Genomic DNA, 16,048 nt, shown 5'->3' with positions numbered 1-16,048 from the left:
CTAGAAGTTACGCATTGCTGACACCAAACTAGTCAGTAAAACTTAAAAGATTTTGTTTATTGAAATATTATCGAACAAACATGAGTAGCCGCTTTCAACTGTTGTAGGCCGTTTGATGGAAAAAGTGTTCAAAGAGTTACGAAATCTCACCGAAAGCACCATAGATAAACTGAAAGCGACTGTTTGCCCAGTCCACATTGAATACAAATTTACGCATTTGACGTCCCGCTGCTCAAACGTTGACAAAGAGCAATCTGTATATCATCGGTTGAGCAGAGCGCAGGAAGTTCGAAACGATAGCAACTGAGGAATTGCCAGATGTATCGACAACAACTGAGGAATTACCAGAAGTATTAAGTGCTGAGAGCCTTGCACACCTACCATCAAGCGAAATCTGTTTCAACAAATCAATCGGAAGATGAGTGTAATCCAAAAGGTCAACATCGAACGCTTTAACGAGGGCATAGCTTGATAAAAGTGACCTGATTAAATGGAGTAAGATGACACGATTACCCGAGAAAAATACCGTGAAATAAACGAAGCTGTACGAAGAAACCTCTTCAAATTAGGACCTGATGATGGAAAATACAGACTACGATGAGGTAATTATAATATGAAGGAAGAATTTCGAACGCAGCCACGACAAGGAAAGAAAAATTATTGATTTTGTCGATGCTGCCAGTTCGTTCATTCAGGATGCCATTGATGAGTTCAAAACCAATAGAAATACAGTAAAAGAGGAAAACAATTGAAGAATAACTGTCTTCAAACCAAAAAATACTAGGTCTAGTACTGCATTAACAGATGAGAAAAAGAAATAGTAGTTCAATATTTTGAAGATGATAAGTAAGTCGAGCTATGCCTTGGTCAAAAGATTATGTATCAGTAAAAAAGATGGAAAGCGTCAACAACCAAAACGATTAATGATGACGATCTTTGAAAGAAGCGTACACACGCTTCAAGGAAATTCACGATAATTATTAAAATAGGTTTTTCTCATTTGCAAGCCTTCGGCCAAGGTGAATGCTTTTTCCAACTCAGGAACACATAATGTGTGTGTGCACAACCCATGAGAATATTAATCTTATTCTTACATAGTTTGAAAAGAATAAATTTAACAAAGGATATTAAATGTTAACTGGTAGTCTTTGTGTGAAAATACAACATCAAATTGCTATCTACGATCTTTGCGATTGTCCAGATTCTTCATCATTGAAAATACTTTATTCGTGAGTTTGAAGAAAATATATTGATCGTTATCATTTGAGCAATGGTGACTACGGATAGTGTGAATAGAAACTATTGTAAAACCTGTAGATGAGTTTTAGTCATATTTTGCTTGAAATTAGAAAGTTTAATCCCTCACGATTTCATTAAAACAGAACAATCCAGCTTTTTAAAAATACGAAAATACATTACAAAATGATGAATTTTTAGTCATTTGTGGTTTTTCTGAAAATTACAGCTTTGTATTGGAAGAAGAAGTGCAGTCCCATCACTGGAACGTACAAGAGCAATTCACCATTCGTTATTTATTTTAATGAAGTACGCAAATTGAACACTTGTTTATTATAATTTCCGAAGATTTAAGACACGATTCAGTATCCGTAAACTTTTTCATTGAAAAATGATTAACTTTTACGCGTTGATAAGCATAAAGAAGTCAAAAAGATATATTTCATGTCTGATGGAGCAGCGTCGCAGACAAAAAATCAAGAATTTTTGAGCCTATGTCTATTTAAATCAATGTACGGAATTGATGCAGAATGGCATTTTTTTGCTACATCACATGGGCAAGGTCCTGTGATGCTATTGGAGGAACAGCGCATGCCAGAGAAGTTTACTAAAGAACAGCATCCAATTAAAACTGAAAGAACTTTTGATTGGGCAACTGTAGAAAAGAAAAAGACAACAAATTATCATTTGTTTTACTACTACTGAAGAGCTGAAATAAAGGCTAGAGCTCAGCGAGCAATTTAATAAATGAAACGATCCAGAACCCAAAATTTCACTGTTTCATTCCATTGTCGGAAATAAAATTAAAAAAAACTATACTCAAAACTGTGCTGATAATAATTCAAAAGTGTTCGATATTTTAAAAATTTGAAAAAAAATAAAAAATAAGTATTAATAAACTGTTTTCATGATATCATAACCCATACCAAAATTCAAACCCAAAACTCTTAGAGTTTCTATAACAACATTGTGTAACTGCCACATTTGATTTAATACTTAGGATAATATTAATTATTTTATTTATTTATACATATAATATTTATACATAATATACATAATATCGATGAATACATAATATGGAAATCATACAAACAACTTGTTTAACTCTACGCAAGGCCCTTAATAATAAAATCAGCATCAAACGGATTCTTGAAAAAAAATACACGGAAATTTTTTTTTGCTTTACTATATGTGAAAATTGTGAAATGTTTGAAATGTCATAACTTTTTTGTTTATTAGTTTACCATCACCAAATTTTTATGGTAGATAGCCTAATATAATGGACCGCTTTTCCTAAAAAAATTACTGTCTGAAAAAGATAGGGTTTTGAGATATTTGAGTTTTGTGACAAAATGATATTTTTAAAGGCAAAAAATTTTTTTTACTGTCCACATTTTCTTAAGAATCACCATTTAGTTGTCCAACTTTGCTAAAAAATCATAACAATCGAACATTCCGTTTTTGCTGTGCAGCTTTTTGAATATTTTTGAACCATTTTCACATACACCCTTTGAAAAGTTAGTCGTGACTCAATATTTGATATCGAAAAATGAGCGATTTAGATGAAATTGAAAAACTGCAAAGTTTCAACTCAATAGAAAATCATGAATTAAAATTTTCTTAAATTTTGATTGTTGCTTGAATCGCTCACGTATCTATTGAGACGAAAAATAATGAAGAAAGGAAGAAGAAACAGTTTTTTTAAACTTATGTACTTTTCTGCAGAACTCACATAAAAATGATATTTCTGTTATCTCGTGATTTGTAAATTTTTTTCATGAAATTTGAATAGCGCACTCAATAGAAAACCATGAAAGCTTTTGATTGTCACTCAAATTAATTCATGAAAAATGTTACTTAGTCCTTTGAAAAGTTAAGGAGATTTCTTTGACATTTATTTTAAAGGACTATTTTACCCTACACTCCCTAATGGAAAATTCTTGATTTTAATTTCAACTTAGACAAAAGTTTGGACAGTTTCTTCAGATCGGAAACATCAACTATAGGGTCAAAATTTTGCAAACTTTCTTTGAATAAACAATGTTGCAGAAAATTGCGATTTTCTTAGAAATTTTGAGTTGTCGCTTCTACATTATATATGAGATGAAAGCTCTTAGTTCCTTAATTGCCTTATTTATTAGTTTTTTATCCTAGATCTGTTGGTAAAAATATTCCCTTTGAAAACGACATTTTTTTATCGAAAAGATTTTCTCCTAAAGTAAACAACTTTATAACCCTATTAACCACTTGGTATAAAGAACTAATTGAGAAAAAACTGCAAAATTTAAACAAAATCGGTCACTCATTGAAAGTTATTGCATTTTTTTGGTTTTAAGGACTTTTGAACAATAATTTTTGAAGGGCCGTTTTACCCTACTTCCCCTCAATGAAAAAATCTGAAAATTTGCAAAACGCCTTCTCTTACATATATGAACAAACACTGAAAATTTCATCTAAATCGGAGAATACGATACAAGAGGGGGTCGCGCTTCTCGAACTCTTTAAGAATAAAGGAGGAAGAGAGAAGAAGACGGATGAAGGAAGGAAGAAAAGCGAAATAAAGAAGAAAAAGAAAAAGAAGAAAAATGAATTAAAAAGAGAAAATAAAGAAGGAAGTTGACATTTTATCCATTTCTAACTTTTGTCACTTTCGACTTGTTGTCTTCGATCATTGGTGCTTTGACCTTTGTCTCTCTACCTTCTTCCACTACAACTACTAGGCGAAAGTTGTCGTGTTGTCCATTATGCTGCAAACATATCTGTTAATGAATGCTTGTGGTGAGCCTGGATCTGCGATGGTACGCCAGCAGCGATAGTTGCTTTTTCCCGGTTGTGGCGGTGGAGGATCGGATCTACTGCTGACTTGATATAGGTGGAATGTTTTGTTCAAACAAGCGAAACTGGAATTACTTTGACCTTTAATTGGTACGAACTCCGGGTCTCCAATTTACCCTCTATGCAACTAGTGATGATAGCTCGATGTTTGTTCATCTATTAATATTGCACTGTGGATTACTGCCTTCGCATTTGTTGCACTGCTGAGCAAAAATCATAAATACGTTAGAACTTGATGCTATGATCGAGCTGATATAGTTCAGGTACTGGGCGACTTTGAGATGAACAGACTTGTATTTTGCCATTCCACCGCGGCGTTGTTTTTCGTTGATGGCTTACAGATCCTTCATGGCGATGAATCTGCTTATATGGTGCAAGAGACTTTCGTTGTCAGACATCTGACTTCAGCTCGGTCTTGGCTTCATTTCCTTGGCGTCATTCAATCCATAGAGTGTAGCTTTAGTGGCTTTGTTCCAAGATGACAGAGCAAAATCCTTATATTTGATTATCTAAAACTGTACCCCACGCTTCAAATGTCCTTCTCCTTCTGTCTAATATCCTCTTGGTCATTCGCAGTAGATGCGGCGCAGATTTAGTGTCGCATTTACGAATATCGCGAGCACTTCTCCTTCGGCTCTGGATTTTAAAATTGCAGCAGCTACTCCTGTTACTTTTTTCTAGCACTGATGATCAGCGTTTTAATAAAACAACGTTTTTAATGACAGTATAATTTTATTAGCTCTTACTAAATTATTGTTTCAAATCTAAATTGTTTTATCTTTCTTCCTTGCTATAATGGTTCGCTGAAGATTAGTCAACCAGATAAATGTGTTAGTAATCCTAAATTCCTAACTAAGAATTTTCATTTAATTTATTTTCAATTACATCTAAACAGATAACACTGAATCACAATTTGACGCCACAATACACGGTTAGGGCCGCATCTTCTCCATCTCGAATGCACCCACGCTCGTCAAGTCGTTTTGATCTGGTCTGCCCATCTCGCTCGCTGCGCTCCACGCCGTCTCTGTACCTGCCGGATCGGAAGCGAACAGCATTCTTGCAACATGCCCTGCCCATCGTACCCTTCCGGCTTTAGCTATCTTCTGGATAATGGTTCGCCGTAAAGCCGGCGAGCTCGTGGTTCATTCTTCGCCGCCACACACCGTCTTCACGGTGGTGCTAAGCACCCGTCTCGAGTACCTGAGTACTTGAAAGTCCTCCTCGAGCATTGTCCATGGTTCTGTCCGTAGAGGACAACTGGTCTTATTAGCGTCTTGTATGACACATTAGCTAAGGATTTATAACAGTATTTAGTTTCAATAGCACCAGTTCTTTTTTACACGGTTGGGTTGTAGTCGATTATGACCTTTGCTGTCAATGAAACTATGAGTAACTCCACGAAAAAAAAAATCAGGTGGTATTTCAAAAGCTGTGGAAGTTAAGGTTACCCGAGAAATTAAGAAATACCATCCCACTATGGTCCAGGATACAGATTTACGCGGAAAGATGAATTTTACGCCAAAACTATATTTTTTAGAAAAAACTGTTGTTCTACAAAATTGTTCGAAATAGTGGCCATCATTATGGTTCTACCAAAAATAGGTGGCTCCATCATATAAAAAAAATTGAAAATATTTTTTATTTCTCAGAATATTGACAGTTATGTTCTACAAAGTTGTAGCGCAGCTAATTCCAATCAATTTTGCAAAAACTTTTTCAGTAGCTCTTAAGTTGGCTGATTTAGAGCAATTTTACCTAATTGGATTAGGTTTTCAAAAAACAGTATTTTTAATCTAATTTGTTTCAGATTTCTCGAAAAAGTCGTCTTCAGGTGACTTTAGAGCTCAAAAAATGCACCTTTTGATGGGTAAATATGCAATAAAAGAGAAAGTATCTTCTTCATGTCAAAAATTGGTATGTTATATCTCAAGTTTCACCAATTTTACTAAAAATATTTTTTTGAAATAAATTGATATAAATCGACAACGGAAGAAGATACAGACGACTCTATAGCAAAACACGCGTTTTGAAAAGCCCCAAAAGTCTTCGAAGGTAGTAGTCCGAAGCACCTTCTTTCCCGCAAAATATCCACAAGGCCACATGGAGATCACCCAACAAGAAACGGAAACCAAATCGACCACGTTCTAACTCGACGGTAAATTCTTCTCCGAATCACGAACGTCCGCATCTACGCAGTGCGAATATTGAATCCTCGTTGCAGAGCCTGCGCTCAAAACTCGACGGTGTACAACACGCGTCGAAGTCGCGACGCCGCGGCTTAACATGGGCGGCTACAAGATGGTAGAATAGCCCAAGAATACGCGCAGCAGCTGGAAGTGGCACTTCCAACGGAAGAGCAGCTAGGCGCAGCGTCTCTTGAAGATGGCTGAGAGATATTCGATCGCCATTATAGCACCGCAACCGCTGCACTTGGCACGGTGCCCCCGGATCAGAGCAACGACTGGTCATGAGAATGTGAGCAGTTAGTGGAAGAGAAGAATGCAGCAGGCGAGATTGCTGCAACACCGCACGAGGGCAACGAGGCACGATATAAACAGGCGCGGAACAGAAAAACCTTATTTTCCGGAGGAAAAGCGCCAGCAGGAAGATCGAGACCGTGAAGAAACGGAGCAACTGTACCGCGCTAATAACACACGAAAGTTCTATGAGAAGTTAAACCGTTCACGAGAGGCCACGTGCCACAGCCTGATATGTGGGCGGACATAAACGGAACCTTCTTTACGAACGAGCGTGAGGTGATTCAAAGGTGGCGGCAGCACTCGAAGAACACCTGAATGGGATGTGGCAGACGAAGATGGCGGTATGGTGATGGACCTGGAGAACGCGCGCAGGACATAATCTACTGGCTCCGGATCTCCAGGAAACCGAGGAGATTGGCTGGCTGAAGAACAAACAGCCTGGGTTGACCAACTACCAGGAGAGCTATTTAAACACGGTGGTGAGGCACTGGAGAGCGCTGCACTGGGTCATTACCAAGATTTGGGAGGAGGAAGTTTTGCCGCAGGAGGATGGAAGGTGTCGTGTCCCATCTACAAAAGAGCGATAAGCTGGATTGCAGCAACTACCGCGCAATCACATTGCTGAACGCCGCCTACAAAGGTACTCTCCCAAATTTTATGCCGTCGACTAGCACACAACCGCAAGGGAGTTCGGGGCAGTACCAGGCGGGTTTATGGGCGAACGCTCCACCACGGACCAGGTGTTCGCCATTCGCCAAGTACTGCAGAAGTGCCGCGAATACAACGGCCCACACATCATCTATTCATCGATTCAAAGCCGCATATGATACACGATCGGGACCAGCTGGCAGCTAATGCACGAACACGCTTTTCCGGATAAACTGACACGGTTGATCAAAGCGACGATGGATCGGGTGATGCGTAGTTCGAGTTTCAGGGCATTCTCGAGTCCCTTCTGAAACCCGCAGAGGGTTACGGCAAGGTGATTGTCTTTCGTGTTTGCTATTCAACATCGCTTTGAAGGAGTACGAAGAGCAGGGATTAACACGAGTGGTACAATTTTCAATAAGTCCGTCCAGTTTGGTTTCGCTGACGACAGATATTATGGCACGCAACTTTGAGAAGATGGAGAGCCACATCAGACTGAAGAGGAAGAAGCGGATCGGACTAGTAATCAACACGTCGAAGACGAAGTACATGATAGGAAGAGGTTCAAGAGAAGATAGAGCTACCCACCGCGAGTTTGCATCGGGTGACAAAATCGAGGTGGTAGAAGAATTTGTGTACTTGGGCTCACGTGACTGCCGAAAATGACACCAGCAGAGAAATTCGGAGACGCATAGTGGCTGGAAATCGTACGTACTTTGACCTGCAAGACGCTCCGATCGAACAGAGTTCGCCGCCGTACCAAACTGACAATCTACAAACGCTAGACGGTAGTCCTCTACGGACACGAGACCTGGACGATGCTCGTGGAGGACCAACGCGCACTTGAGTTTTCGAAAGGAAAGTGCTGCGTACCATCTATGGTTGGGTGCAGATGGCGGACGGTACGTGGAGGAGGCGAATGAACCACGAATTGCATCAGCTGGGAGAACCATCCATCGTTCACACCGCGAAATCGGACGACTGCGATGGCCGGGCACGAGCCAGAATGTCGGACAGTAACCCGGTGAAATGGTTTCGACAACGATCCGACGGGCACAAGAAGGCGAGGTGCGCAGCGCAAGGTGGATCGATCAGGTGGAAGATGAGCGGACCCTCCGTAGACTGCGTGGTTGGCGACGAGCCATGACTGAGCCGAATGGAGAAGACTTTATATACCGACAGGCCACTTCGCCTTAGTCTGATTAAATAAATAATAATAATGATGGCCTTACTATTTCGAACAATTTTGTAGAACAACAGTTTTTTCTAAAAAATATAGTTTTGGCGTAAAATTCATCTTTCCGCGTAAATCTGTATCCTGGACCATAGTGCATCCGTATTAAAAAAACATTGGGTTTATAAATTACTTAAATCCAAATCAGGATTATTCCGACATTTAATTCGTTTTTGAGTCAATTTTTCATCTGTTTATTCAACGATGAAATAATAATCAAGAACTTGAGAATAATTGATTTGGTTTGAGCAATAGGCTCTAGTCACTTGATATCCTGACGGAAGCACGCTCCATATCTTAGGATTGTTTTGATGACATGTTGAAGATTCAGTAAAAATAAATGTAAAATAAATATTTTATTATCGTATTTAGATCAAGACATGATTGTCAACTGTTTCCAGAGCACGAGTAGCACCGCAGGCCATCCGGAAGATGTAATGTAGTGATATCCTCGATTTTATCACCCCTGGTGAATTTGGGGTGACAAAATAGGAAATATGATAAAATTGGATTTTGTATGCCTTGCAATCAAAATACGAAAGATACACTTTATTTTCATTCAAAAGGGTTTAAAAGCCTTTATAGGCATTTCGAAATAATTCATAATAAATCACAGACGGTGTAAGTTATTTCATGAAAATAATGGCTGTTTGCGTTATTATTTAAGAATAAACAAAGAACCAGTAAAATTTTCAAAAAATTAGGGTGACAAAATCGGTCAAACATCCGTAAAATGGACAAGCACCCTAGAAGAGCGCCAATTTTTTAACTTTCGCAAAGCGTATTCTCTTAGCAAGAATGAATTATTGGCAGTGGCTTTTTCACCCCTGCCAGCATACAGGCGCTATCGTATATGCGCAAATAGCCAGCATGAATTACCCACAGAAACTTATATGGTGAAAGACATCTAACGCGGGTTTTCTTAAAATTAGGAACTTTCATGAAAAATTATTTGGTACCGGTTATGTAGGAAGATCCGCTATCACGCCTAGGTACTACATATTTTTTGATGAAGGTGCTTTTATTTGAGAATTGTACTCTGATGCCTTTCACCATACTGATTTAAGAAAGTAACCCTAGTGTGCGCTATACCGAGCAAAGGCAGATAACTGAAATGATCACAAACTGATAACACGATTAGTTATCCTTGTTATCAACTTGATATTTAGTTATCAATCGTGATTAACCGATAACTGAATAATAACAAAATTTATTATCATCAAATTTGATTTTCTTCTAAATTTCGCGTCGTTCAGATATCGCTAAGCATTCTATTCTTTCAAACATATTATACAGCGCATATATTCATCCGCTTATTTTTCGACGCATCCAAAATAAGCACCAAGTAGTCGCCTAAGAAAAACATACCTGTAGGCTGTAGCAAAAAAGCTAGTTTGATAATTTTGAAAATTTGACCGCCACGTGGTGGTTTGTAGCGATGAATGCCATGCACAATACTAACTTCTGCTAAATGTATCCGGCCTATGCTATAAATAGTGTGACAAGAGCTGTTTCCAAACACTGAACTGAAATTTTCGTCTAAGAGACGAAGATTTTCGTCGTTACTAACGAATGCTGATTTGTTTATTTCTCTGTCATCAAAGGAATTTGCACAAAAGTTGAAATTTTCCTGGTTGTTTCATACTATCCTTATTAACTCTACTATTAAGCGTTGTAGTATAATAAGATCTTAAAATGGCCTTGCAGCTTCCGGAACATGTAATCCAAGGGCATGTGATAATTCAGGAACGGTGAATAGTCTTGACTAACCGCAATATAATGGTCTTAGGATCCACAGTGCTTATGATATGAAGCGGAAAATTTAACTGGAAGTGTCAGATAATCACGAAATTGCAACGATCTGGGGTGTGGAGAAATCATGCTCGCACTTTAGTCGATCTAGCAATGTGCTCAACTAAAGACTAATTGCTCAACTATTGATAAGTTTAAACCTAGGTTTGAACGCAACGAGCAAGATCATCTGCAGTCAAACCTCCAATAGTCGATGTTGAAAGGACTCATGGAATATCGAGATGTGAAATAGAAAATCTTTTGGAAGGTGTTTGAATGGATTATCACAGTAGCCCAAACAATATGTTTAACTAGTCTACCCGGCAGATATTGTAGGCGAAAATGCGCGTTGTGGACTAGGTACCCATACGGAATTTTCATTCGAATCCTAATTCCGAGAAACATGGCTCCGGGCCCCCAAATAACCTTATGTACCAAAACCAACCTTTTCGTACATTTAGGGCCCCCGAAAACTGTCCGGCCATGGAACCACCGAACAGCAACATTTTACACGGATTAATTTTCCTGCTGGGATCAGCAGTATGTTTATGTTTATATATGCATATGAAAACATGCAAAGCGATTTCACTGTGGAATGCAAGGTTGTGGTTTAGTTTGAAACTCAACTAGCCAAATCATCGATTTACAGCATGGCGCTGCTAGTAATTGTTTTAAAACCTAATGATTAAATAATATTCGAGAGAAAAACTAACCTCAAGCTTCATATTATTTAATTGGTCACAACTGAAACAAAATATGTTCAATAAAAGTACGACAAACCAGTATTTATCACCAACTGATTATTGATTCGCTGTTTTGAATTCATTTCAGTTTATCATTTTTGTTAAGTTGACTTGGTTATTCAACCAGAATGATAACAATTTCTAGTTATCAATATAACTAGATAATTAAGTTTGTTAAATAAAGTTATTCTGCTTTGCACTCTGTCCAGCTGACTGTTATTTACATAAATGGTCATGGCATCATGATTGATTATAAATAGTCTTCAGTAAATGCAAGATCGTAGAAAGCGTAGTGCTCTTCTTCTCCTGCTCCTCAAGAAAGCGTGACGTAATTGGGTGAGTGCCTAGAGACTGACGCTGTATAATCAGTCAATGATTCGAGGTTCGAACTCCCAGTAGAATGCCAACATTTTTTCAATGCGTAACGAAGTCGGTAAAGAAGATTTAACTATTTTGGTCGATAAAACAGTGATGGCTGATAACTAAATAATAACTAAATCAGTTATTTGAGTAAATAACATGTATAACAAAATGTGTTATCAATTCGGTATCTGTGATAACCTAATTTGTTTTCAGGTAGTTATTTCTGGAACAAAATTCTGGTATCATTTTTGTTATGTTGGCTGTTATTTCAGCCAAAATGATAACAAGTTCAGTTATCAATATGTTTGATAACCGGATAATAGAATTTGTTATCAATTAGTTATTCATTTTTGCTCGGGTAAGCACGCTCAAAGTAGGCGATTTATTGATTCCGAAATTTGAAAAGTTATCGCCGAGGGCAACTCGCCTAATTTTCACACCTGAGAAATTATCAAATGCTAATTTGTATCATTTATGAAAATTATTCAGCACATCCGTGGTCGTGATCTATCCGTAGGTCCCCAGAAGATAAGGAATATTCATGCAACATGTCTATTATCTATTCATGAAGCTCATCCTAGAAGAGTGCGTTTTTTTCTGAAACTTCGTTGTCGTACTTTGAGCAAGAAATTTTCGTCTTGACCTCCTGTCACGGACATGTCTGTGTAGTAACGAGAGTGATGATTTTTCAGTTCCAATGAATTATTGACAGTGGCTGATTTTCTACCCGCCGCTTCCACATCCAGGCGCTATCGTATATGCGCAAATAGCCAGCAAGAGTTAACCACCCGATATTTGTATGGCGAAAGACATCTAACGCTGGTTTTCTCAAAATTAGGAACTTTTCATGAAAAACTATTTGGTACCGGTTATGAAGGATGGTGTCCGCTACTACGCATACCAAATATTTTTTCGATTAAGGTGCTTAATTTTGAGAAATCGAACCTTAGATGCCTTTCGCCATACTGATTTCAGAAAGTCAACTCCTAGTGTGCCGCTATAAGCACGCTCAAAGCAAGCGATTCATTGAACTGAACAGTTGCAATGATCATGATTTGATAATTTTCATCATTTTTCTCTAATATTTTAAGGGTTTCTTGATGAACATCTAAATCAAATAAATGCTTGTGGAACAAGGCATTTGTATTTCAGTAGTTTAATGACATAAATTCAATCACTATTAATACAACCAACAATGACTAGAATTACACCCTCAACATACAAAGTCTAGCAGTAGCATAATTTGAACACAAAGATTATTGAAATTGAGGCTCATTGCATAGCAAGCTGAGCTAATCGGCGTAATTCGTAGAATTCGCTCCACCCTCTCGCTAAACCACCCGAAAAAACAAGCTCATGATTTATGCAGCTTAACTACCCAACACAGAGACTCGATTATTATTCTGCTACCGACGACGACGGGGCGACGAAAAAGCCGAGGACGACGATGTCAAAGTCGTCAAACGCCCATAAAAGCACCGTGCACCAAGATGCCAAACGTAAAAATCGGTCCACTCCAACCCAGCCTGCAAGCGGCCCCCTAAACAAAAAGCGGTAGCCTTTTGTGATTGTTGCTCTCAATGAAGGAAAAAATCAGTCCTAACTCACGATTATGCTAATAGGGCCTATATATGATCGACAGAAACTACCAAAGCGTAGACACACCGCGGTGTAGGGACACTGCTTCCATGGATACCTACTAATTCAAGAAATCGATCAAGCCACGAGTAGGCCAAATATCGATCAACCGCGCGCCATCATGCGCAACGGACGCGTACCGCGCAGTGAAAAGTGGGCGGGTTACTCGTTCCTATTATCCATCGCAGATCGATCGTCGCGCGAGTTGCTTTTCGTTCTCCTCACACACGGCGCGCACTTCCACTCGAGCATAACTCTCCATCGTCAACATTAAAACACCAATTCCGGGGTCTGCACGGTGTGGTGCAGCCGCGCACCTGCACACAAATATCGCATTTCATTTCAATTATTTGGTTTTATGTTTCATTCATGCAAACGACGACAGCGATACGAGGCGGTGGTTGTCTCTTTTACTCACCCTCACGCCTTTTCGATATCGGTTAGGGTTTCGCTTTTCGCTTCCTTTCCCTATAGTCATGGTTCCGTCGTCCGAGGTGATATGGTTCCGTTCCCTCCGTCCTGTCGACTGTGTTGTGTTCCACTGTTTCTAGAATAGACAACATGGCGAAACCGGGTTGCCGGTGATGATTAATTTCGCTTTTTTCCGCCAAATGGAGGTTTGCGGAACTACCATAGCCGTACCCGGAGATAGAGCGCCGGCCTGAGGAAAATGATAGACACCGGATGATGGAAGCGTTTGGAAAAGAATGGAAATTAATCGTCGAAAATCGGGTACAGCACCATTAGTAGATAATAGAGGCTTTGTCTGAGGAAAAAGAGCAATATAATATGAATGACAAGGCAGAAATTTATTGACGTAGGGTATATGGTTTTTATAATGTGCCAGGCACAACAAAAAATGTTGAAGAAGATTTGCTGAAGTTTGAATATGTTTCTGAATTCTGAAGAATTCCATGAATTACCTAAACATCAACCACACTATTGTTTTATGTAATTGTCACTTCCTTGATTAAATGTTATTTGTGGCCATCAAAAAGCCACGGTAATTTTTTTGCGGTATATAAACTCCCCTCATGCGATTTATAACGATTATCTTCTGAAACACTCTCTTCCTATCTTATTACAAACGCCAAAATGAGTCTTGCCTCAATGAATCAAACACTTGGACAGAGAAAAATTAGAAACAATGAGTTCCAAGAAGACGCCAATGACACCCTTTTTAAGAAGACTTCTCTGAACCAGAAGGCACTTTGGAATGGATAGACGCATTTTAAAAGATTTTAAAATTTTGTTAGTATATGTTGTCGACGTGAAAAGAACTTGTTGAGACAGAACAGTTGGTTACAGAGGTATGTGGTAAGGCGAGCCAATGTGAGTCATCTTAACCGGGGTAAGTTCTTAAAACCGTTGATTCTGGATGCTAGGGTTATACTTTGCGCTGTTCTCCACAGTTGGTTTTGGTATCTGCTTTGTCAATCTATGACAAAAAGTCGAAAGACAAAAGATCGAAATGACAAAAAGGTCGAAGAGAAAAAAGGTAGAAAAACAGTACATCGAAAGTAACAGAAAAACAAAAGGTCGAAAGGACAAAAGGTCGAAAGAACAAAAGGTCGAAAGTGTAAAAAACCGGGATAATTCGAGATAAGGTCGAAAAGGAAAAAAACAAGAATGGTGAAAAAGAAGGAAGAAAAATGAAGGCAGAAAGAAGAAGGAAGAAGAAAAAAAGAAGAATAAATAATGACTCCAGTTAGCGGATATCTGGAACAGCTGTGGGTGTACATTACGAGCAATGTTTGACATCATAATAAGTGCAAACATAGAACCTACCTTGATATCGTCATCAAATTGAAATCATAATTAATTTGTTTTCGAATTTTGATTTTCCTGGTTGATTACTTATTTTGATTTTAGTTTGCTGTTGATTTCTAAATTATTTGAGCTGATATTGAACTAACTACTAAATTAGTTAAGAAAATTATTTTGAGCTTTTTAGTGGAATGTCTTCATTTGCCATAAGAGGAGTTTGTACAATCCCCTTGAATTCCACCACTTAATTGTATCTTGACAGATACGTATTTCGATCTCAACAGTAAGGCCGTCTTCAGTATCTCGTACTTGACTCGACGTCGAGTCAGGTTGTCTTCCGTCCCATTAAACCATGGCGGGCTTTGTAGCACGCAGTATGATCCTGTCACACAGTTGTCAAACGGCGTGGGGTAGGCTCAGATGCTCTTTCCTGACTAGCGATGCTCTGGCTCTGAGCACGACAGTGTCAACCCTCGCATGGCCTCCCTGTATGCCGCAAGGTACGTATAGATAAGCATAGAATCGTGAAGGTGACTATACCAGCAGGATTCGACAGCAGCCGCAAGGGTTACCCAACAGCAATGATTCTTTTAACAAAATCTAAAAAAGTAGACGGTGGAGCGTTGTCAGGCGGTAAGGAGGACCCTTTCCCTAGGCGAAGTGGCCTTAATCGATCACCTCAAAGGTCGCTGTAGGGAGACGAAGGTGCCGGTCGACGTAAAAATAGACAGCTCCACTTTGACCAAGGTCATAAACTCGGTGATGACCAACCACGAGGATAGCGGAGGCCAGACAATGGAGGTGATTACTGACGTTTCAGATGTAACCATGTCCTGAAACAGGCCGTACTGACCCTCTGAGCTTTAGTAGAGGTCATGGTACCCAAAAAGGCGAAGCGGAGTCGTCAACAAGCCTGAATGTGTGCGGCAAATGGTAAGAGCCCCATGCCTAGTTTCGAACATCCAGTGCAAGGGCCTGGATGAGATAACCGAATCCACAATTCGGTTACGCAAAGGCTATCCGGGAATGCAGGTTGCCGCATTTCCAGCACCTGTGGCTGAGGCCAAGAAGGTGCTGGATAAGGCAAAACTGAAAGTGGGCTGGTCGGTGTGCTCGTCAGGCTGCATCAAGATGTCTGATCTGTTCCCCGGGCACAGACAACAGGCATCTTACCGGTGCTCAGGCCTGCCCGGCCTCTAGAAGGGTCCATACATGTCCAAACTTAAACCACTGCAAGGCAGCACAACTGCTGCTACAACAGTCGATTGAGTGCAAAGCTGATGTTGCCTTGCTGTCCGACCGCATCCCTG

General features: G+C 39.4%; 1 pseudogene; it reads right to left on the bottom strand.

Moving 5' to 3' along the window:
- LOC134203954 (RNA-binding protein fusilli-like) overlaps window positions 1-15,615 on the bottom strand; it is a 46,172-nt pseudogene extending 30,557 nt beyond the window's left edge.
- Window positions 15,616-16,048: the final 433 nt, after the last annotated feature.

This window comes from Armigeres subalbatus, unplaced genomic scaffold (assembly GCF_024139115.2).
Source record: "Armigeres subalbatus isolate Guangzhou_Male unplaced genomic scaffold, GZ_Asu_2 Contig299, whole genome shotgun sequence".
Classification (NCBI taxonomy): Eukaryota; Metazoa; Arthropoda; class Insecta; order Diptera; family Culicidae; genus Armigeres; species Armigeres subalbatus.
The sequence above is the reverse complement of the archived record's forward strand: the minus strand, read 5'-3'. Positions and strand labels throughout refer to the sequence as shown.